General features: G+C 39.0%; 1 pseudogene; it reads left to right on the plus strand.

Moving 5' to 3' along the window:
• The first annotated feature begins 404 nt into the window (after positions 1-404).
• The window catches only part of LOC118847155, a 45,631-nt pseudogene continuing 20,330 nt past the window's right edge, over positions 405-25,705 (plus strand).

Genomic DNA, 25,705 nt, shown 5'->3' on the forward strand with positions numbered 1-25,705 from the left:
TGGTATGTATTTAGTTGTTTGCATATACTATCCCCCATTACACCGCAAGCTCCTTGAGAGCAAGGACGATTTTTGTCTTTCCTTCTATCCTCAATGCTTAGCACGATGTCTGTCACATAGTAGGCACTTAAGAAAAGTTTGTTGACTAAGAGATCTCAATCTCTAGCTGTATGATAATCATGACAGGTGATATTAATCTAGTGCGTTAAGGCTTGTGAAATATTTTTGCATAGATTATCTCATTTGATACTTTCTGAGATAGTTGCTGTTAATATGCTCACTTTATGGATGAGGACACAGGTTTCAGTTAAGTAACTTGCTCCGGATTACACAGCTAATAAGTATATGAGATAGAATTGGAACCCGAGTCTTCCTCATTCCATGTCTAGCATTCTAGTCCGATCATGTTGCCTGCCTCTCATATGTTCTGTTGCATTGCATTTGAATTGTTGGAAGCCAGAGTGCAAGGTAAATTTCATTTCATTTCAGAAGGAACCATTGGGTTTGAACTATCCTAGAGATCCTTGTCCTCTGCTGAGTGAGACTTCCACTTAGAGAGTTTCCTGGGAAACATGTACACCAGTCTTTCACTCTGATGGAGCTTTAACAAAGAAAGTACTAAAAGAAAAAAGGGTTCTGCCCCAAGATGCAAATATGTGTGTGTGTGTGTGTGTGTGTGTGTGTGTGTGTGTGTGTGTGTTATCCTGATCCCTCTAGTCTCAGCTATCCTGTGTCTTACTTCCCAGTTGTCTGGAGGTGCATGAGGACTCTCTGGTCAACCTCCTTCCATTTCAAAAATTAGATCATCAATTCCATTGGTTCTTGTAACCCCTCCCTTCTATATCTTTGTTTGTATATATCAATATCTTTCACTTCTTCAATTAATTAAATTGCTAAATTTGCCTCAGGAGAAGTTTTGTCTGGTTATGGGCTCCACACTTCAGAGAAGACAACATTACTCCCTTTCCTTTGCTTTCATTTTAATGTTCACACTTGCCAGTGTCAAATGGCACAAATATGTCAAGGTCTAGTACCTTCTCTGAGATATAGGTTTCATTCAGTTAGGCATTTTATTTCCTGTCTCTATGCCTTTGCACGCACTGTCTCTTGTTGCTGGGATGCATTCCCTCCTCATTTCTACCTCTTTGGATCCCTTCCTTCTTTTAAGCCTTTGGTTCTAGTGCTAGCTCATAGAAAGATTTCATGTTTCCTTCCTCTTGTTTTTACTGCTCTCTCCCTCTATAAATCGCTTTGAATTTACTTATCTGTATACATTTAAAATTTTTTGTATCCCCAGTAGCTAGTCTAGTGCCTTACACATAGTAGGAGCTTCATAAATAACTTTGTTGAATTGAATCTATAATTCCTTCTCTATTCCCCCCTCAATTCTAAGGGCCAAATCACTACACTGAAATGAATTAGGCAATAACTGGTGGAGTAGTGATGGTATATGTTTCATTCCTTTCATGGGGTGGGCTGGAAGAAAACTTAGGAGAATGGTATTCTGCTTCCCTAATTATGTTCCCTGCTGATCTGGCATCATAAGAATTTTCTGTGGTAGGTTATCCAACACTGGGAACCTGCTGTAAGACCCACTGAGCAAACGCAGAAAGGTCTGAAAACACCTCTCTCCCGAACATCCAGCCTGAGGGTTCATTCTCTAGGCCTTCCCCTTGTGCCTTGTGAACTCTTACCCAGGCTAAGCCCTATAGGTGACTTGCCAAATACTACTAATTGGCTTCATGAAAACTTGGCTTCTGGAGAAACAGCGTTAGCTCACCTGATTTGTGTCTGTAGTCATGAACCAAATGAGATGTATTACAGTGGAGTATTTGCAGTAGAATAGCAGAGTTTTCTTATGATGTATACATGTCATTCATTGATTGAGTAATGATGTTGGTCACGGTAACAGTACATACTGTTACACCTGTATTGGAATTCACATTTTATACTTCAGTTCTTGATGATTTGTGATCTAGTAAATGAATGCTAACAACCACATTTATATGTTACTAGCTCAGAGCAGACACTATATCAGTGTTAGCTATTATTATTATACAGTGCCTACTATGCGCCAGGCACCGTGCTAAGCACTTTACAAATACCTCATTGGGACTTCACAACAACCCTGGGAGGTAGGTTTTAATCTGAAATTAAAGCAATTTGCCACCAAGAACTCAATCTGACCTAAGAGAAATAGGCAAATGGTGACAAAGGGTGATGATAAATTCCACATTTTGGTGTAGGAAAAAGCAGTGGTGCTGATATTCATTTATTACCTTTATTTACTCTATGAGAAAAAGCTACGTGCTATTTTGTGGTTGTTGAACCTGAGGTAGGTAGAAGTTAAGTGACCTTCCTGAGGGCATAATCTAGTAAATGTCTGAGGCTGATTTGAACTGAGGTCTTCCTGACTTTAAACCTAGAACTCTATCCACTTTGCCACCATAGATGCCCCAGGTTGATCTCTTTACTATAGATACTCCCCACCTCTCCCCACCTCTCTCTCCTCCCCTCCAGATTCTGGCTCATTCATGTCTTCCATGTCTTTTCTCATCAAGTCTCTTCCACAAACATAGTAAATGAATGTCAATTCCATTACTTTTTCCTACACCAAATTGTCTCCCTAATCCATACTCCTCCTCTCCATGCATTCTATGGTCCAGACAAACTGTTCTGTTCACAAGCCATTCAATAGCCTATCTTTATGTCTTTGTACAACTTGTCTCCATGCTTGAAATTCTCTCTATCCTTACCTTTGTCTCTTGGAATCCCAAAACTCAGCTTCAGCTACCTCACTGAGCTACCTCATCACAAGGCCTGTCCTGATCCCTATGTCTGCTAGTACTTCCTCAGCCCTGAAATGCTCTTGTATCTACTTTGTACATATTTTAATTTACTCCCTAGTGTGTGTTTTTCCTCCCCACTCCCACCCCAAGTATGTAAGCTCATTGAGGACAGGTGTTAACTTCATTCTTGTGCTTGTATCCCTAGCACCTAATACAATGTTTGTCATGCAATAGTTACTTAGCAAACATATTCTGGATGGTTTAATTGATTATTTAGCTCCATAGAAAAGCTACAACCTAAAGGCTTTTCTTTAAACATTATAATATTTTGTGGATGACAATGAAATACTTAGTCTGTTCATATATTGTCTCTAGCTCTCACTGCATGGCTGGTCGTCTCCTTCTTTGGTCAGATATATCCTTACTATCTTTTACATCACTTGTTGGGTACAAGCCATTGCTGGCAATATGATGAAGGATGGAATGAAGAGGTGAGAGGCTGAGAGCACGGAGTTCAATTAAGTGGCTATTAAAGTAGTAGTTTATGGTTCTCTGATGCACTTTGAGTCATCTACAATTTCTATTGTAGGGTTCTATGATTTACAGCTTTGTAGCATCCCTGGGAGAATGTTGGTTTTGAGAAGATAGGCCTTTGTATCAGAAAATAGTCCAAGTTACTGGAAATCATTCAAAGTTAGGAACAATTTCCCAAATGTAATCCAGTCCACCCAATACCCCTTCTCCTATTCAAGTATGGGCCCACTCACTGTCCATTTGGATTGCCTGCCCAAATATAAGTACCAATGTACTCAATGGGCTGTTCCTCCAACTGTTGGTCATACTTGGAACCATATGTACAATTCTTTATCCTCTTGATTCTTCTTGAGAGATAGTAGATGTCATTGTCATTGATCAGATCCTACAGGATTCCAGGGCTAGATGTAGTCAACACATGGTCATCTGCAAGCAGGCATCTCTATGGAGCCTTAACCACGTGCAGGGATTCCATTTGGACTCTGCATAGGGGAGTCTACCCTATGGCATTAGGGAAAACCTTTGGTTAAGGAATTTATCCCTATTTTAAGACACACTTGATCAAATGAGATAATATATGGAAATAAGTTTATGAATATTAAAGTGCTTCATAAATATCAGCTATTAAACTGATAATCACAGGATTGTTAAAGTTATTTTTGTGGTTGCTTTGATCAAAGATTCTTAAAAATCTTCTATAACATCAACATATATTGTGAAACAACTTTTAGAAAGAGAACCTTCATTTTTCTATAACCAAGAAATAATATATTCAATATATATTCAATAGTATATTCAATTCAATGAAATCTTTATTAATCACCTATTGTGTGCAAAGGAGGGAATATAAAGGAGAAATAAAAGTCTTTGCCCTCAGAGAGTTTAGATTCTAGTACATAAGATTCTTCATAATGGAATTGGTATCATATGAAGGAAATCGAAGTGTGAGAGAATGCTAATAATGAAGGGACAGGAATGGACTCATAGAAAAGCTTTATAGTGCCTCAGCTGAGCCCTGAAGAAAGAGAATGGGTTATAAGAGATAGAAAGAGGATGGGAATACACTCCAGGCATGAAGGCTAGCCTGTGTGAGAACTAGAACTGAGGGGAAGGTAAAAAGTCACATTCAGGGAACAGCCAGTAGTAATTGATTGAAATATTAAATCTGTGAAAGGGAGCAGTATAAAATAAGGCTGGAGAAGATAAATTGGAACCACATTGTAGAAGTTTGTATATACCAGCCTGAGGACTTTTTGCTTTATCCTTAAGGCTCTAGGGGAGTCTTGAAGCTGTTTGACTAGGTAAGTGCCATGGTATGGTGGTCAGAACTGTAGTTTAGGGAGATTATTTTGGTAGTTGTGTGGAGGATGGACTGAGGAGAAGAGAAAGTGGAAACATGGTGGCAGATTAAGATGCTATTATAATAGTCCAAACGGAACATCACAAGGGTCTAAACCAGGATGATTAGCCATATGCATAGAGATAAGGGGACTTATGCCAGAAATATTGTGGAGATGGGGCAAATTTGGATATGGATGGTGAAAGAGAAGGAAAGGGTCAAATTTATGGACTCGAAGATGATGAAGCTAAGTAACTGAAAGGATGGTGGTGCCCTAAATAAAGAAACAAAACAGTTTGGGGAATTGGTTTAAGGGCAGAAATAACCTTTTCAGACAAGGTGAATTTGAATCCCGTGTGGGAGAGAGAGGTTTGGTGGATAGATGCTGCCCTTATAATCAGGAAGACCTGGTTTCAAGTCCTCCCTCTGACTTTTGCTGGATGTATGAGTCTGGGCAAGTCATTGAATCTCTAGGTATGTTAGGCAATTCCCTAAGATTATGAGTTACAAAAACAGTGCCAACCTGCATTAATAAAGGGAGTTTTATCACCTGCGATTTCCCTATGCCCATGAAATCACATATCGAGTCCCTTTCCCTATGGAAGAATCCAAAAGAGATATCCAGTAGTCAATTGATGATGTAAGGACTGCTGTTGGGAAGATAGATTCAGACTAGATAAATGTATTTGAGAGTCATACATTTAGAGATGATCCTTGAACCCATACGAGCAGATGAGATCACCAAGGAGAAGAGTATATAGTAGAGAAAAGAAGAAGCCTCAAGATTCCTAGGTGAGATCCAGTTCAGAGTTGGGAGATAGACTATAATCCAGCCATGGATAACAATCAGAAGATAACAGTGTCATAGAACCCAAGGAAGGAAGAAGAAAGTGTCCAGAAAGAGGGAATAATCAAACAACAGTATCAAAAGCTGCAAGGAAAATGAGGAATGAGACAAAAGTCAGTGGATTTAGTACCTAATAAGTTATCATTAGCATCTGTAGATGGGGTTATTCAAGTAGTAGGACAGAAACATGTTGAGGGTGGTGAGAAAGTGAGTCAGTGAGTATAGAATATTCCTTCTATGAGTATGGAAATGAAAGAGAGTAGAGATATGGGATGATAATGAGGTGATTACAAGAACTAGCAAAAAAAATTTAAGAAGGGGTGAGACTTTTTTAATATAAGAATATTTATTGGTGGTGGAAGAGTTGGTACATAAGTGTGGAATAGGAGAGATAAGGGACCTCAGAACGTATGATCTTAACTTTCCGAGTAAAGTAGAATGAAGGGAATGAAAGAGAGGGAGGGAGGGGGAGAGAGAGAGAGAGAGAGAGAGAGAGAGAGAGAGTCGAGATGGTGCTGGAGGCTTGAGGAGAGAAGAGAAGATTTGGAAAAGTCACAAAGGGAAATGTCATAGAGATTCAATCATGAAATAATAGAAGAATCTCCATGAAGCAGTAAGAGCCCAATTGACATATGATATCATGAGTTTTTAGTGGATACAGTTGGCATAGTGGTGTGATTTCTTCCATCATGATATATCGCATCTTGGGAGTATGAACAGAGAAAGCAGATAGTAGGAATGATGTAGTCTTGAGGGTTGGGCTGTTAGTATAAGGGTGCAAGAAATTCAAAGATGGTGGTATAATGGATAGTTGAGTCACTAATAATAGGCTTAAGACTTGGAAAGGAGCAAAGCAAGGCCAGAACAGGGATGATGAATTTGGAGAACAGGGAGAGTTGGAATAATCAGAGAATATAATGAAGGCAAAGAATAGGTTTAGGATGAATGACACAGAATGAGATAGAAGAGGAGATCATAGTGGGAGAGGGAAATTTTCAGAGATCAGAGATGGCACAATAATGCATAAGGTTGAGGTACAAAGTATGATTTTCCATGCAGGTGCCTGAACCAGAGTGAAGATGTGAGTTACAGGAGTAAAAGAGACTGACAAAATGAAAATCTAGGGTGTTTAAAGGGATATCTAGCCCAAGAGCAGGAGGTAAGGTGGGAGAGGAAGACCATATAACAGGTCAGAAAATCTGTGTAAAAAGAAGGAGGGAGACCTAGACATAGGTAGATCATAGCATTAAGGATATGGACCAGCTAATAAAGGCAGATGTCTTGAACCCCATATCTCAGCAGGGTTTGTGACTATGAAGGAGTGGTTGGCTATGACAAATTGTCATCAAAATTCTACCTGTTCTCCTCTCATACTTTCATCAAGGATACCTTCAATTTGTGCATAGACCATTTTCATAAAGGTTTTATAGAAGCAAAAAAATGGCAGATAAACAGTACTGTCTATTACTTCTCTGTTCTTTTGGAATCTTCCCATTTTGTCAGTGAGGAGCCTGAGGTTTAGAGAAGGCAATAAGGTGACTTCTGATACACAGTAAGCCAAGACAAGGGCTTAAATCTTCCTCCTATAATAACCACTAGGACAATGGTCCTTTGAAACAGGTGTCATTTGGGTATAACAGTTCAAAGGGTGAAATATTCACTATAGTTTTAATGTCATAGAGCCTCATGTTTAATCCTGGCCCTTACCTCCAGTTTCTTTTTTTTCTGACTCCAATACTGTTGCAGCCAAAATTGAGGCTGATTCCTTTTCCTTCTGGCCCAGTGAAAGATGGAACAAAGGCTAGATCACATCTCATCCTCTAGATCTGTCTAAAATGGCTAATAGTCCCTGGTCCATTTACGTTTTTCTAAGTACTCGGTTACAGTCTCTAAAGGCATCAGGATCTCAAAGAAGAATGGTCCCTAGCTTGTGACTTTTATGCTTAGCTTATCTATCATGTCTCTGTGTCTGTTTGCTCAGAATTTTTCTTACTACTGACCTAAAGTATGTGCTTTTCTTGAATATTTTCTTGATTTACATTTGTGCTGCTGGAAGGGAAATCCTGATACAAGAAAATAAAGGGGCATGAGGACGGCCTGTAAATCATCAAGTCATTCCCAGAAGGGGTTTGGAGGGATTCCGAGCAAGAGCAATAGCTTAGCAGAGAAAGACATCGCTACAAAGAGAGTGATCGACATTTGGCCAGTTCATTTGAAGAAAAAAAAGATGAAATCTGGTCTGTCAGAAACTGAAATGCAGGCATGTTTCTGAAACCCCCATATAGTGAAATATGCCAGCCATTCTGGCTCACTGATGCAAGACATTATCTGAGTTGTTGGTGCAGTTGCCAGATCCCACATCTGTAACCCTGGACCCACCACTTGTCTCTGAGACCTGCATCTGTTTTGGCAGCGTATTTGGTATGAACAGACTTCAGAATCATGATTACAAAACAGCTGTTTTAAAGCAGTCCAAAAAAGGGACTGTTATTGGAGTGCTACTAATATACATCCTGGCAACAGGGAAGGGGACCATGAACTCCACAAGGCCCACATTAAATTTGCACTTTTGTTCCACCACCAAAGAGCTATTTCTAAAATTAGACCCATTACTTGCCTTCTGTGGGATGCAGTTCCTTTATGATGTTGTTCTTTTGACCAACCTTCTTATAATGAATATGTTCCCATCCTTCCTCTCCTCTCTGAAGTCAATTCTACCAGGACGAATCATTTGGAGGTCTTTTTGAAGGCAGTGGGATGGCCTGCATGACTTCTGGCAATTCTTTTTCTACAATGTCAATGCTGTTTATATATATATATATATACATATATATGTATATATGCATATATACATATATAGCCAATCAAGATTTGAGCTAGATATTAGAGACAGTAAATCTAGAAGGAACCTTGAAGAGGCCGCAGAATCCAATTCCCTCATTTTGCAGATCAATAGGTTAGAGTTTAGAAAAGTTAAGTGACTTTCTCAGTGTTACATAGGTAGTATTAAAGGTAGGGTTTGATGTGAAGTCCTCTACCTCCAAAGCCAGTGCCCTTTCCACTGTACTGTGACGATTCACTTAATGTACAGGAGTGAGGAATTTTAATGCAGGACTGAATTGGCTTTCTTACATGTCCTAGTAGTGTCTCACAGATCACACTGGGTCACGTTCTAAGTTAGGCCTATGAACATGGATGAGTGACTCAGTCCCATTGAAATATGCAGTCTTCTTTTCAGTGGCAGAGAGCACTTATTTCCTAGTTGGGGCTCAGAAGTTGATAGATGAAAGTTGGGACCATCATGGTGAAAAGGAGTTCTGGCAGCATGGGGACACAGAATTAAGTTAGGAAAGAAAATATCTAATTTGTTTTAGTTGCTGCTGAATAAAACATGCAGAGAGCTTTCACTCTCCCAGTAGAAAAAAAATATTCCGGTAGCAATAGGATGATTGTTTTCTTTAAATGTTGTTTTTAATAAAACTGAATGAATCTTGTTGTTTGACCTCTGCCCCCCTTTTTCTCCTAAATATTTATTGAGTTGGCTGAGCACCAGGCATCATGTCCTGTGGCTTTAACATGATTTGCTCATTTCAGCAAATGGGGGAGCAGCCATTTAAATGAATAGGGCATCAGCCCAGGGAAGGTGCAACCAGCTGCAAACCAACCAGAAAATATGGTTGTTACACATCTGGTAGGTAGTTCTGCAGTGAAGCAGCTAATGGTGCTAGTGTTTTAAATGGCCATTAGCGTGCTTTGGAATTCACATGCCCAATTAAGATATACCTCTGGAAGTTCTCTCTGGGTGCTGTTGTTCCATTCAGTTTGGCTGCAGACTCAACCAGACAGCAGAGTGTGTGTGTATGTGTGTGTGGGGGTGGGGGTGGGGTGTGATTTGCATCACTAGCATCATTGCCTGGAGGAAAGAAAATTTCATTTTTTTCATAGGAGACAGGAGATTCTGTAGCACATATAGCCATCCACAGGGACACGCCCAAAGCTGTTATTGCCCCAGGTTCTCTGACTGTGTAGGTTTGGATGGTGCCTGTACTTAACCACACAATCACAGCAGTTGTTTCTGATCAGCCTGGAAGTTATAAAATCCTGAGATCCAGACAATTATGGAGACTGTTCATGCAAGTGAATATTAGGGTTCAAAAATTCATATCAGGATTTTGACTGGAAAGGTCCTTAAAAGATCATCTCTTCATTTTATAGTTAAGCAAACAGAGACCCAACGTAGGGATATGACTTGTCCATGGTCATATAGGAAGTAAATATCAGAGGCAGAATTCAAACCCAGGTCATCTAGTTCTATTTCATGGTCTAACTCTGCATCAAAGCCCCCATTTTTTCAAACTTTTTTTTTATTTTTTAAAAAAAGTAAAATTTGGAAGATGAGATGTTTTTCACCTGTGAACAGGGATAGTTGCAACCTATGTGGTATGGTTTCCTAGATATTAGGAATACCCTTCTTAATGCTACATTATGCAAATCACACTGTTGAAAATTCAGTCCAGACTTAGAACACTCCCCTTACCCTCAATCTGTTGAAATGCAGATTCCCTTTGGAGAAATAACTTAAATCAGTTATGTCCTAGTGTGGATATTTATTAGAGCATCCCCTGAAAACTTTTGATTGGGCAATAGGTTAAAGAGGAGGTCTTGAGGATACTGAGAGTCTGAAGTAGAAAAATGAGGGAAGTGGGGTACTGTGATCTTGGGGATAAAGGACCCAGAAAGGGGAGGCTGGCAAGACAAATTTTGATAGTTTCACAGGTTTTCCAAGAACTAGTCTTGTTTGTGAAAAAGCAAAATAAAAAGTAGATTTCAAAGGCCTCATCTAAGTCTAAATCTTTGATCTCTGTGCTCCTTGTGATCTTTGATCCTTGCTCTTCACGACTAACATTTATAACCATTATAGCAAACTAGGTACTGCTTGGAACACACTGAAGCCATCCTAATTGGGCAAGTGAGAAAAGTATTTATTTTGTCTGCCCTGTACCTGTTCACCTGCTCCTCATCTTCCCTTTCTCTCTTTCCTTCTAATGCTTCTCTTTCTCCTCAATCTCTTTCCTTTTACTCTTCCACCTCTTCTTCCCCTTCTCATCATCCTTTGGCCTTCTTTACTCCTTTCTTCTTTGCCCTCTTCCTCTTTTTTCCCCTTTCTCTTACTTCTCTCTCCTCTTCCTTCTCTAACACTTTCTGGTAATGATTTTATGTGCCTGTAGCAGTGTGTAGGCTAGAAGATGTTGTTGAGTAGAAAAACTTGGTTACTTTCTCTTGTCTGCACACTCATATGTTCCTAACTCTTCCCTCCAAATGTGACTTTCTTTAAAATCAATGCCCTTGGCTACGGGGATAAGATGAGAGTGGAGTTTTTTCCCCCACTTCACTGGAGGAAGAAAGGAATGGAACCTATCTGAAGCTTCTGGACTCAGTAACACTTACTCCACCCCTCCCCCTCCTGGGACTCTCTCAGGCTCAGTTGTGCCTGGCTTCTTTTTGGTCAGTATTCACTTGGTATTTCTCTGTGTCTGGGAAGTTATAAAAAAATGAATCATTAAAATTTGTTCCGTCTATCTTTGAGCCCCCAATTCGGGGAATGTTCCTAGCAATTATAAAAAAAATCTCTCCTTTCCTGGGTGCTTCACCATCTATTATCCTTAATACCAGTTACATTTAACCCTCAAGGACACACAGTAACCAAAAATAATAAAGTTAATAGGCATGGTGTCTTATAGAAACCAATTTCCTTGAGAACAGATGACAAAAGAAAAAGCAAAAAGACTTTATCAAAAAGGATTGACAAAACAGATTCATCTCTCCCTAGAGAGAGAACGAGAAGGTAGGGAAAAGAGGTAGATAACAGGAATGTAGAATTCTTGACATTCTCTTCCACAGTACCATAGGCTTAGCAGTTGCTAGATGTGACTCAGCCAGGATCACATAGTCTCAACATCAGAGGTGAACTATTCGACTGTCCTCACTCTTTGTAGGTATGTGAACCCACAAACTATAGCAGGGACAGGTGGCACCTCTGATTATGTTCTCCCTGTTGTGGCAACGCTGAAGCTTCTCTAATACAAAAGCCATTGTACAGGCAGCAGTAGCCCATGCCTTCCCACACAATGCTTTGGCAAGGATTATATTTGATCTCCAAGAGCTTCTACAGATTTTGAATCCTCTCCTCCAAGTTCTTGCTCACATCTCGCCTCTCCTGATATTTCAACTCTCCTCTCCTTTGATATTGGTGGGGGCAGGGCACAGACCTTGTCATTTCATATACAATCTCAGACCCTTTGTCCTTGACTTTTATAAACCTCTTTTCAAAAAACATTTTCATGTTTCACAATTTTAATAAATTATTCTTACTTTTGTAAAAATAAAAAATAAAGTACTATTAAATTATCTATATCTATCTATCTATCTATCTATTTCAAGATAAGGTTGGAGCACTGATCACACTGTTGATAAAGCTGCTGGTCAATGGATGCTGGTGGTTGACATAAGACACCGACAATTAGAAAGGTACATCTGAAATCCTGAAGGCCAACAAAAAGGCTGACTGAATTAGTCCCAGAGCACTGAAAACAAAATTGTGGAGTCAAGTAAGGACAGTGTTGTAGATAAAGTACAAGACCTAAAATTTACAGGATTGAATTGCAAATGCACATTTTCAAACTTAAAAGCCCCTCTCCACCCCATTTCCTAAGCAAAAGACTAACAAATCTCTGGCTCTTTGGCTGTAACCCATTTTATCTTCAACAACAAATTTGGGTTGTGTCTTAGCTCCTTGCCTTCCATGACTCTATGCATGAAGAATACTATTTTCTTCTGCTTAGGCTTCTAGAAGTGACAAACTCACTTTTTCCTGAATTATATCACCAGAGTTTTAGTCACACAGACGTGGTTTCAGAAATCTTCAAAATGAGTGATAGCCCAAGTTCAAAGTACTTACAAACATAAATGAATAAATAAATAGGAAATTGAATTGGTAAGCAGTCTCAGATTCCTCATGGCCCCTCCCCCTCTCACCCCATCCTACCTATTTTCTCCAAAACTACAGCATTAAAGCAAACATGGCTTTACTCCACTTGGCTACACTAGACATTTCTGTTCTGATCAGCAGGCATCCATTTCCAATGTCAACTCCAATTTCTTGGTCATCTTCAAGGTGGGTGCTATACTTCTTTGCTCAGTACTTCTCAGCATCCAACTCCTCATCCTTGCTCTCCTCTTTCCCCCTCTCTTTTTCTTCTCTTTTACTCTTCCCATGTTTCACTTCTTCCTCTTCTTTGGGGATCCAGTAAGGAGGCAAGTGGGAAAATGTGCTTACATTTTCTCATGATACTTTCCTCATGCTAGTGAAATCACACACAGGTCAAGTTCCTATCCCTGTTCCTGTTTTTATATCAATGAAAGGCAGTATGACATAGTCAACAGAGAACCAGCAGAGGAGTTGTGAAGACCTGAGTTCAAGTGTCTCCTATTCATATTGGCTATGCCACCCTGGGCAAGGTACCTAACTTCTTAGTACCCCAGGCAACCTTCTAAGGCAATCATTTGCCACCCTGAGTTGATATAACTCTTCACAAGGTGATTCCAATATTGATGAAATTAGAGACCTGATAAAACATACACACATATGTAATATATACACATATATACATGTATACATGTTTATGTATATATTCTAACACTTATATAGCACTTTAAGGTTTTTAAAGCACTTTACATATATTATTTCATTTTATTCTCACAATCCTTTGATGCAGGTGTTGGTTATTTTACAGAGAAGGAAACCAAGTCTCAGAGAGGTTAAAAGGCTTGCATACCCAGGCAGTAGGTGCCTGAGACATGATTTAAACTTGGTCTTCATGACTCTACATTCAGCGCTCTGCTATACTACCCAGCTGCTCAATAAATGTACATATATGTACATGTATATGTATATGTGTGTGTATGTAAGATACATATTGTCTGCAAAAGCATGTGATGTCTGCATAGACAGTTGGATCAAGGAAGACATTGATATCTCTCTCTCTCTCTCTCTCTATATATATATATATATATCTCACTGTTTCATATCTATATATCTTTGAGATACATAGCATCATTGGTCTATGGAATTGTGTCCACCTCTTTCCAAAGGAGACTTCAATTCCTGACTCGAGAGGAGCAGGAGAAGGAGAGACAAAGCTAGCCATCCTGTTCTTCTCTGAGAGAAAGTTACTGGATGTATCTTGATATCTCCTCTGCCCCACTAAATATTGCTGGTCTAGGGATATGATTAGTTAAGAGCAAAAGGTTATTTTCCTGGCTGCTATATCTTAGTTTGGGATGGTACCCTGAATTCATATCCACTGGCTTGGCCCCTTCCAAACACTGATTATAGAAAAGACCATCACAAATAGTGAAAAGCAAGTAAACCCATTTGCACAAGCAAGAAGTAAACAGAAATCAGAGTTCTATAGAATAGAATATGCAAAAAAGAAACACAGGAGTGAATTAGATATTTAGATAGGAATGAGTTGAAAATTTGATCAACCAAGAGAGAAGCCCTGATCTGACCCAAGGGGAAATTCTCTAAAGTAGGGGTAAAGAACCTGCAGCCTCAAGGCCATATGTGGCCCTCTAGGTCTTCTAGTATGGCCCTTTGACTGAATCCAGAATTAACAGAGCAAATCCTTGTGGTAAGAAGTCTGAAGTCTCCGGTGAGGCAAGCTGGAAATCAGGAATATGTTGAGGGACTGACTTCCCTGACATGTCTGTAAGAAAGTCTTTCTATTTCTTCTCCCTAAAGTCAGTCCCAAAGATAGTCTGGAACCACAAATATTTTCTCCTGAAGAAGGAATGAAGAATATTTCTCCTCTTCAAAATTCTCACACCAACTCTCCCCTTCACCTGTTTGCTGTGTTGTTGTTCAGTCTCTTCAGTTGTGTCTGATTCTTCGTGACCCCATTTGAGATTTTCTTGGCAAAGATACTGGAGTGGTTTGTCATTTCCTTCTTCAGCTCATTTTACTGAAGAGGAAACTGAGGCAAACAGAGTCAAGTGACTTACCCAGGGTCATATAGCTAGTAAGTGTCTGAGGTTGGATTTGAACTCAGGTTTTCCTGACTCCAGGCCTAGAATTCTACCCACTGTGCCACCTAGCTGCCACTTCCCCTACTTTGTATGGACATTCTCTCCACCAATCCAGAGTCATGCCTAAGTAGCATGTTGCTACCTAAATGGTAACATGCAAAATTCTACAGGCTTAGAAGCCTGGGTTATATGAACTCGCGTGCGTGCACTCACATGCACACCCCACCCCCAACTCTGTTTATGTATATTATATATGGATACATACAAACATGGAGAGAGACCAGCAGAGAAAGAGAGGGAGGAGCCAGCATGAAATTAGGTAATTAGGAGCCACAAGAGAGAGTTGAAAGAAAGAAGGCTTTCGTAAAAAAATGCCAATCACAATGGTAAGAATGACCTACAGTTCTCTACTTCTTCAGCCTTTCCTTGATGAACCAAGGTTTGAGCATGGGCACATGTGAGGGGGCTGATAGAATTGGCATTGGCTGACTAACATTATCTGGGGCTTCGGGAATTATCTGCAAGGTGTACTTAGGCTGGGATAGACCCATTCACTATGAGTACCGAGCATAGTCCAACTCAATCCCACCTACAGGGGCTCAATCAGCCAGGCAGGTTGACACACAGGAAACAAATCCATAAAAACAAGGCACAGTAGAGCAAAGGAGTCATTTGGGAAAGGGAGATGATAAACGGGGACTTTCTTTCCTAGAAGGTACCAGCCCACGGACAGAGTGAGAAAAAGAGGATTATTCCTTAGAAAAAAGGTTCTGTTTTAGCCTGTTTTATTTGTGCCTCTGTGTTTTGGCCTTGACTCTCATGTGTGCTACGATGTGAGCTGAATGCCAATCGGTGAGGAGAAGAAAGCAAGCGGTGTACTGCCAACCTCCTGTGTAAATCTTTTGGAGGAAAACCATGCCCAGAAAACAACTTCCATCTCTAATTTCACAAATTCACCCAGAGATCCCTGATATTTTCACCCCTTGATTTTCTTCAGATAGCATTTTAGAAAGAGAAAGACACAGAGAGTCAGAGAAAGGGAGGGAGGGACGGAGGAAGGGAGGAAGGGAGGGAGGGAGGGAGGGAGAGAGAGACACAGAGAGAGAGAGAGAGAGAGACAGAGAGAGAGAGACAGACAGACAGACAGAGAGAGAGAGAGAGAGACAGAGAGAGAGAGACAGAGAGAGAAACAGAGAGACAGAGAGAGATCAGGTGGTTGCGCATTGCCCTTGAAGTGGGAGTAGAGATGGGGGGGAGGAGGTGTTGAGGGGAAGACACTCGCTTGAATTTGTTCTGTCACAGGTCAGAACAGGTCCAGGTTCTACACCCTCTTCTGAGCCTACCACCCATCCCAAATGGTTCTGACCAAAAATGTTTCTGTTTTGATAAATGTTTTTAAGGGAAGACCTGCACAGTTCTAATCTGTGTAGCAGTTTTTGTCAGGAAGGACTTCCACAGGGTCTGAGGGAATCATTTACACTTGGGTGCCAGCCAGTGCCCGGAGGGAGAAGGTGATGCTAAGGGCTGAATTTCTGCCTCTCAGAACCCAACAGCCCTAGATATTTCAGAGACACATTTACCCTTGAGGACAAAGCTTTTTTCCACAAGAGGATAATTCTGAACTGCCAGGGAATAATGGACAGCTCTCTCTTGTTTTCATTTAACTCTGATGTGGAAATAACACATTCCTATTTGTTTGTAATCTACTTGTAAACTCCCTTGACTAGTTTGGGTGCTAATTGCTTAATACAGCTTAATATACGTAATTAGCTAATTGTAAATAATGGAATGTGGTTTTCTCTTTCTTTTCTTATCTTTTTACTCTTCGTCCTGAAGGTGAAGCTCTTGATTGTGTAGAATTGGCTTCGAGCCTTCCACCTAAAATAATACTGAAATCCCGGGCTTGGAGATGGACAAGTTCTCTTTCTTTCTATTTCCCTTTCCTAAGGTACCTATTTTATGGTATAGCAAAAAATCCAGAAAGAAGCAATTCTTTATTTCTACGTGATCTAACTTCTTGTCCTAAGACTTTTAATCTTTTTTGAAAAGGGAAGTAAGTCTCTTGTCTTTCTGGATAACCAAAGGTTCATTTCCCTGTAGCCTCTCCTTGAGCTTACATATGAAAAAATGCAAATGAAATTGGCTTGATTAGGACTCTTAGAAAAGGTTTAATCTGAGAACCTTTAAAATATCCTTTTACATGTACCTTGTTCATTCTTGTTTGACCTTTAGAATTCCAGGTCCAGAAAAGACCATCTGGGGCTCAGCTAATTTGTCTCTACAGGATTGCAATCTCAAGCATGACTATAGTCCTTGGATAGCAATCCTATTTTAAAACACTTCCAAAAGAAAAGAGTCCTTAATTTTTTTTTGAGACTGAGTCTCCCTATCTTTCCCAGGAGGGAAGGTTTGACTTGCTGTGTTTTGATCTGGGCGATTCACCTCTCCTTGATGACTTGGTGGCTGGCCCCCTCCACTTCCTAGGTGCTCACCACATTGCTGTCAGACTTTGTGCAGATATCCCCTTGGCTTTAACTCTACTGCAGCTCAGATTTCCTGAACCCTAGAAATGTATTAGTTTTAGCCTCTGGGTAGGAGAAATACAGGCGTGGGCCATCACTCCCAATCATAATTTCTTTACAAATATTTATAATTGAATTCAAGTTTTAAAAAATTCAGTGTCTACTATTTGCTGAATGCTGTAGACAGAAGATATGACACAATTCTTGCTTTAATGGAACTTGGAGCTTAGTACAACAATGTGACATATAGGTGAATGATGATACTAAAACAAAAGGTGAAAAATGAATAAGCATTGTGCAAAGGATAGAAGGCAAAGAGTACTGTCTTCACTGAACTGTAGAATAATCTGGCTTACATAGAGAAAATAAAAGAAACCCAAATGAAAATCCAACTGGAGATATAGGAGAGAAAGCATCAGCCCTTATCTTTTACTTTCTCTATATTTCCTTTTTCATCTCTGGATCCACGGACATCTGCTATACAAATGAATGAACAAACCATTTATAATGATATTGCCTCAGGATCATGGACTTTAGAGCTGGTGGAGACCCTACTGATCATTGAGGTACAGAGAAATTATCTGGCTTACCCAAGCCAGAGCTAGATTTGGAACCCAGGTGTTCTGACTCCAAATGTACTTCTCTTTTCACTAAACCACACTGCCCCTGCATCTTGTCAGCATTAGGAGTGAGGCTGGAAACCTCATCTGATCATGGATTCATACTATTCTCTGACTGTGGGGGATCACATTCAAGGAATTTCAAATTTGCCAGTTGAAAGCAATATTGAATGAGCTCCTAGAGTGTGTGAATTAATCAGTATTAATTATTAATGTTTATTAAATATCACAAGTTTGTTGGTCTAGGCTGAAGAAGGAGGAATATAGAATTTCTCTTCAATTAAAAATATTAAATGCCTACTACGCACAAGTCACCCTGCTGAGGAAACAAAGATAAAACCAAGAGTCCCTGCCCTCAAGGAGCTGTCATAGATAATAACTAAGCAAAAAAGGAGATTTATTATTCTTCATGCTAAGATGCAATCCTGGATCTAACTGCTGGACACTTCCTGGCTCAAGCTATATCACACAAGGAGCCAGAAGCAAATGAGGTTTGATGGATTGAAATTATTATTATTAATAATCACATCCTTCATGTTTTGGAAGTGTTTCATAATTTTAAAAATGTCTTGCAGGAGCATTCCTTTTCTATGCCTCACTGTCAGAATCCCAGCTTCCTGCCCTGGGGTTTGTTCATTTATGATAATGAATTGGGCTTAGCCCATCAAAAAAAAGACCTCACAGACTAGAATGGTGCAATGTAAAGGGTGCTGCATCTAGAATCAGAGGGCCTGGCTTTGAATCTAGGCTTTACCACTTACCACTAATATGACAAGCCAAGGACACACATTCCAGTTTGTAGGATTTTATTCATTCAAAGATCATTCAGTCCAATCTCCTCATTTTAATAATTTTTATTGATATCTTTTGTTTTTCTATTACCTATGGATGGGTAAATCATTTAAACTCTCTTAGCCTAGTTTTTTCATCTGTAAAATGAGAGGGCTGTGTTCAGTGACCTCTAGGATCTCTTCCAGCTTTATATCTATGATCCTTTTCACTTGACATCTCTACTGTGATGCAGCTTTGCCTAGTTTTTCTGGGAATCTGTGTACCATTGGCTAGCCTCTCAGTGGCTGTGACCCAGGTTTATTAATTTTGGTTCCCCCCTTCACTTGGTAAATATCCCTTTTCAGGCTCTTGGTGCCCTTTAACAAATGATTCATCTTTCTGATGGCTCTGGCGAAGGTCAAAGGATTTGTGGCTATTTTCTAGGCTGGTAAAAGGATTGTACCTTGTGCTTAAAAGTTGACTCATCACAGCAGCCAATGTCTCTGAGGTAGGAAGTACTCTGATGCCCTCCTCCCTATCACTTCTTTCACTGTAGTGAGCCAAAAGCTCTCTTTTTAGGAGTCCTCTGGCTCTCTACTCATCTTATAATTCTCTCCAGGTTGCAAAAGCTTAGCAGCTGCCCAGTAACACTGTACATCAGGAAAATAAAAGAAACCCAAATGAAAATCCAACTGGAGATATAGGGAGAGAAAGTATCAGCCCTTATCTTCTACTTTCTCTATATTTCCTTTTTCATCTCTGGATCTTTAAATTTAATTATGAAGCCCTAACTAATCTGCGGCAAGCACGCCTTCTACCTTCTAGGCTGCCCTTTATGTGTTTCTTTTTCATGGTGCTATTGACATTTGGCACTCACACAGAACCTCTTTCATCCAGTAATGGCAAAGCTCCTTAAATAGCCAAACAAAGCCTTGTAACACCCTATTGAGCAAGAAAAAGATCACCACCTGCCTTACTAATGCCTAAATGAAACTGAAATAGGAAGTGACTTGTCCAAGGTCCCCAGTGAGTTAATTCAAAGCTGAAATAAAGCCAAGGAATCTGCACACTACTTTTTTTCTTTGCTTCTACCACACATCTGGAATAACTAAAATCATGATATGATATTTCATATTCAACTGTAGTCTTATAGGATAATATATTTAGAAGTGGAAGGGACCTTAAAGACCACCTAATCCAACTCTCTTTTTACACTTGAGGAAACCAAAACATGTAGAGGTGAGGTGATTTGCCTAAGGTCACACAGGTAGTAAGGAGCAGAGTCTAAATTTGAACTCTGGTCCTCAGACTTAAAGTCTAGTGTTTTTTCTGTTTCACAGCTCTTTATAAAAGACTTTTACCTATATTACATCTTCATCATAATAATACTATGAGATGGACAGGGCAGATATTTTTTATCCCTACTTGCTTAACAGATGAAGAAACTGAGTCTTAGAGAGGTTAATAAGTTGATAGATCTCTTTACTGAAATTAGGAGAGAGTAAATGACTGGTTCAAGGTCATGCAGCCAGTAAATATCAGGGAATTCGAATCCAGGTCTTCTGATAATAGTTTCAGTGGACTTTCCACTATATTATATTGCCTTTACTCAATAAAGCTCAATCTTGGAAGCTACTTGATGGAAAATGCCATATTTATCTATGTTATATATGTCAGTGCTTGGATAGATCTGTGATCTCATTGATGTGGTCACTCCCTCCTACAATGTGTACTGCAGTCCATCCACAACTCATCCTGCTTGATTTCTGTCAATGTTTAATACCTATAAATAAGTGTTAACTAGCATTTTTATAGTGTTTTAATGTCTGCAAAGTACTTTACAAATTTGAACTCATTGTGCCCTTATCACAACCCTGCAAGGTAGGTGCTGTTGTTATCCCCAACTTACAGATGAAGGAATTGAGGCAGATAAAGGTAAAATGACTTTCCCAGTATCAAACCCCTAGTGTCTAAGTCAGGATTTGGACTCAATTATTCTTGACTCCTGATCTAATAATCTTCCCACAGTACCATGGTCTACCTAGAGTGCTAGATCCCTTAATATTGTGTAGGTATCATGGTAGTACATCATCTCTCTATATCCACTGTCCTTTGTACTTACTATATAAATGGCTTACTTCTATTACATCTCTTTGATGGAATCCCTTATGCTGCTTTTTGTGTACGGTTCTAGGTTGGTAAGGTGCTATAGTCCATTCATACCTATCAAATATCTATCTTTCAGCCCTGTGGATAACCCATAACTTCCATTCTGTTGGGACTGCTATTCCATGATGCCATATAACATCCCTAGAAGAATTTTTGGTGTTATTACTACAAAAAACAGATAATTAAGTAAACACCAATAATGACCAACCTATATACCCACTTTCTTATCTCTGTAGGATCTTTTTGAATGCAATCTATCAAGGTCATCCTTGATCAAATTATGAGAAAGAAGCATTCAGGCTTCCTTAGCAGACCACAGCCATGCAATCCTACAACTGACTGAATGGTACAAGGAATATAACATCCTACCAATTTTCTGGGAAAATAGAGTTTGGGTTCCATAACCATCTATTTCATTATCTGTTCTAGAATTTTTTCAAGAATTGAAGTCAAGTTGCTGTCCTATAGTTTGGAAACTATTTTCTTCTCTTTTTGAGAATTGGGACAATGTTTGCCGTTCTTGAATCCTGTGGTACATTTTATGTTTTGCAGAAACTTTCAAGGTCTGTTCAGTGACACAAGGTGATTCAGTGGTTGTTTCTTGGGGTAGCAGAACTACCTTTTGTTTCTGACCATTGTGGTTTAAGCTTGGACAGCTAAGAAATCTGCAGTAAAACAGCGTATCTATGTTGTAGAAAAAACAAATATCTATTTACAACAACCAAATTCCCTCATTTTATAAACCATAACTAAAACAATGCCAAAATATGGAGCAAAACAAAGCAAATAAAAGCCAAGAACAAGAAGCTGTTGTCTCTTCCTATTTGATTTGGAACACAATTACTTTGACCTACTCTCTCTGTCTCTCACAGCTAGTTTTTTAAATAGGCAAAGTCCCATTGCTAATAAAAATCCCTGCATTATAAGCACTATTGTCTTTAATACTCTATGACTGCATTTCTCCAGAAGAAGTGACACAGATATTGCCCAACTTTCTTCACAAAACTGTTAATAGTATGTTCTCTTTAAGTAGCGATTTTTTAAGGCAATGGGCAATAAGACACAGTGAATTGAACTCCTTTGAATAATCAAAGTGAGGAGTGGAGGAGAGAGAGAGAGAGAGAGAGAGAGAAAGAGAGAGAAATCGACAGAGAGAGACAGAGACACACAGAGAGAGACAGACAGAGACAGAGACAGAGAGACAGAGACAGAGAAAGAGAGGAATCAACAAACATTTCTTTTAGCTCCAATTCTGTCTGAGTTGTTTTTTCAGAACTCGTTATTTCCATGTCTCCCTGCCCAGCCCTCACCCCCAATCCACATCTTTTCTACATTTCTCTATTTCTGTAGAGTGTACCATCATCCATACAGTGCCAGTTCACAACCTCAGAGACACCTTTGACTCTTCCATCTCTCTCACACATCATATTAAATCAGTTATTAAATCTATTGATTCTATTACCTATACCTCCATCTCTCCATTCACATGGCCACCACCCACAGTTCAGTCCCTTAGTACCTTTTGCCTGGATATTTGCAACAGCCTCCTAATTGGACTCCAAGTTCTAACCCCCTGAGCATGCTCTCAATTCGTGTACAATGTTATAAAGATTTTGTATAAATTAGAGAGGAGGCATAGAGGAGAGTTGTTACTGACTCTACTACGAGATTCCATAATGTTGCAATTCTATGACTTATTTATTTAGTACCTATTATATTCAAGTCACTGTTCAGGGTACTGATGATATTAAAATGAAAAATGACACAATTCTTGTCCTCAAGGAACTTATAAGCTATTGTACCATAAAAATAGAATGTGATAGCATTCTGAAGGAGAGGCAAATTGGCACAGTAGAATGAGCCCTGACTTTGAAGTCAATGAATATAGGTTCAAAACCTGTCTCTGCTACATATTACCTGTGTGTCTTTGGGAAAAGTTAGTTAAGTTCTCTTGGGGCACAACTTTCTTATTTGTAAAAGGAAAGACGGGCTAGATGGTTGCTTGGCTTATGTCCAGGTCTGAATATTTCGGATGAGATCAATTCACATCATGTCATCAAAAAATGTGACACCTGAGTTATGACTTAAAAAAAGGATTTCAATTGGTAGAAGTGAGAAAGAATGAGTCTAAGTCATTAGGCATGGTGACCCTTTATTCTTTAAAGTAAAAAAAAAATCATGCCTTGATTTTCTGTGTCAGTGGAAACTTTTAAGAGGCCTTGTAAATGCTCTGTAATGATAATATCTATGCTTTGGGCTTAATGCTACTGTTTAGTTGATACAATCCTCATTGCTAATTACAATAAACAATAGATTCCATTCCTCTAAATGAGGGTTTATATTTCTTCTCTGCATGATGCAGACCAAAATGTCTCTTTGAGATAACGGAAAAGCAGAATAAAGAAACACCCAAACTGGTTTCAATATAATGGACTATATTGTAGATCTCTAGTCTAAATGGGAGACAAGACCCAGACTTCTCAGCACAATTTAGGTTTAGGAATCTATTGTTGTTCAGTCACTTCAGTGGTGTTTGATTCTTCATGACGCCATTTGGAGTTTTCTTGGCAAAGATACTGGAGTAATTTACCATTTCCTTCTTCAGTTCATTCTATAGATGAGGAAACTGAGGCCAACTTGCCCAGGGTCACACAGCTAGTAAGCATCAGAAACTAGATTTGAACACACATAGATGAGTCTTCCTGATGCTCTATTCACAGTGCCACCTATTTGCTAAAGATCCCCTTTAAGGATCTATAGCCTTTCCCTAATAAACAGAGGTTATTTAGCTGGATTTCTTTTTTTCTCTAAAAAAAACATTTTTACTTAAAGTTTTGAATTCCAAATTCTATCCCTTCTTCCATCCCTGCCCTTTCCTCTCCCTGAGATGGTAAGCAGTCAGACAGAGGTTACACATATGCAATTATGTAAAACATTTCCATAATAGTAATTTTGTACAAGAATACTCAAAAGAAAAAAAAGAAAAAAAGTGAAAAAATAGCATACTTCAGTCTATATTCAATCAATATCAGTTCTCTTTCTGGAGACGGAGAGTACGCTTCATCGTTAGTCTTTTGGGATTGTCTTGAGTCATTGTATTGCTAAGAATAGCTAAGTTACTCACAGTTTTTCACTGAATAATATTGCTGTTACTGTGTAAAACTTTCTCCTGGTTCTGTTCATTTCATTATGCATCAATTCATGTAATTCTTTCCAGCTTTTTCTGAAATCATCCTGCTTATCATTTCTTATAGCACAATAATATTCCATTGCAATCATATACCACAGCTTATTGAGCCACTCCCCAATTGATGGGCATCCCTTGGATGTCCAATTCTTAGCTACCACAAAAAGAGCTGCTATAAATGTTTTTATACAAACAGGTCCTTTTTATTTTTTTGGATGTCTTTGGGACATAGACCTAGCAGTGGTATTGTTGGATCAAAGGGTATGCACAGTTTTACTGCCCTTTGGACATAGTTCCAAATTGCTCTTCAGCATGGTTGGATCAGTTCACAATGCCACCAGCAGTGTGCATTAGTGTCCCAGTTTTCCCACATCCTCTCCAACATCCAACATTTTCCTTTTTTAGTCATATTTGTCAATCTGATAGGTGTGAGGTGCTACCTCAGAGCTGTTTGAAATATTTCTCTGATCAGCAGTGATTTGGAGCATTTTTTGGAGGGGGGGAAGGCAGGGCAATTGGGGTTAAGTGACTTGCCCAAGGTCACACAGCCAGTAAGTGTGTCAAGTGTCTGAGGCTGGATTTGAACTCAGCTCCTCCTGACTCCTGGGCCGGTGTTCTACTCACTGTGTCACCTAGCTGCCCCCCTGGAGCATTTTTATAAGATTGTAGAGAGATTTGATTTGTCTGAAAACTTCCTGTTCTTATCTTTTGACCATTTAGCAATTGGAGAATGACTTATATTTTTATAAATTTGACTAAATTATCTACGTATTTGGGAAACAAGACCTTTATCAGAGATACTTGTTGCAAAGTCCCATGCTCCTGTTTTTTGCTTTCCCTATAATTTTGCTTGCATTGATTTTATTTATGCAAACACTTTTAAATTTTATATAACCAAAATGATCATTTTACATCTTATAATGCTTTCTATATCTTCTTTGATCCTAAATTCTTCCATTACCCATAAATCTGACAGATAAACTATTCCAAGCTCTCTTAATTTGCTTATGGTATCACCCTTTATGTGTAATCATGTACCTGTTTTGACCTTATCTTGGTATACAATGCGAGCTGTTGGTCTATACGTAGTTTCTGCCATACTATTTTCCAGTTCTCTTAGCAGTTTTTGTCAAATAATGTTTTTGTTCTAAAAGCTTGGATCTTTGGGATTATCATATACTAGTTTACTATGGTTACTTACGATAATGTAATTTGTACCTAATGTATTCCATTGATCCACCACTCTATTTCTTAGTCAGGACCAGATTGTTTTGATAATTACCACTTTGTAATTCAATTTGAGATCTGGTATGGCTAGATCACCTTCTTTGGCATTTTCCCCCATTGATTCCCTTGATATCCTTGAGCTTTTGTTCTTCCAGATGAATTTTGTTATGATTTTTCTAGCTCTATAAAATAATTTTTGATAGTTTGATTGGTATGACACTGAATAAATAGATTAATTTAGGTAGCATGGTCATTTTTATTATGTTGGCTCAGCCTACCCATGAGCAATTAATTCACAGTTTTCCAACTGTTTAGATCTGATTTTATTTGTGTGAAAAGTATTTTATAGTTATGTTCATATAGTTCCTGGGTTTGTCTTGGCAGGTAGACTTCCAAGTATTTTATATTGTCTACAGTTATTTTAAATGGAATTTCTCTTCTATCTATTGCTGCTGGACTTTGTTGGTAATATATAGAAATGCTGATAATTCATGTGGGTTAACTTTGTATCCTGCAACTTTGCTAAAGTTGTTAATTATTTCAAATAATTTTTTAGTTGATTCTCTAGGATTTTCTAGGTATACCATTGTATCCTCTGCAAAGAGTGATAGTT

Source organism: Trichosurus vulpecula, chromosome 4 (assembly GCF_011100635.1).
Source record: "Trichosurus vulpecula isolate mTriVul1 chromosome 4, mTriVul1.pri, whole genome shotgun sequence".
Lineage (NCBI taxonomy): Eukaryota > Metazoa > Chordata > Mammalia > Diprotodontia > Phalangeridae > Trichosurus > Trichosurus vulpecula.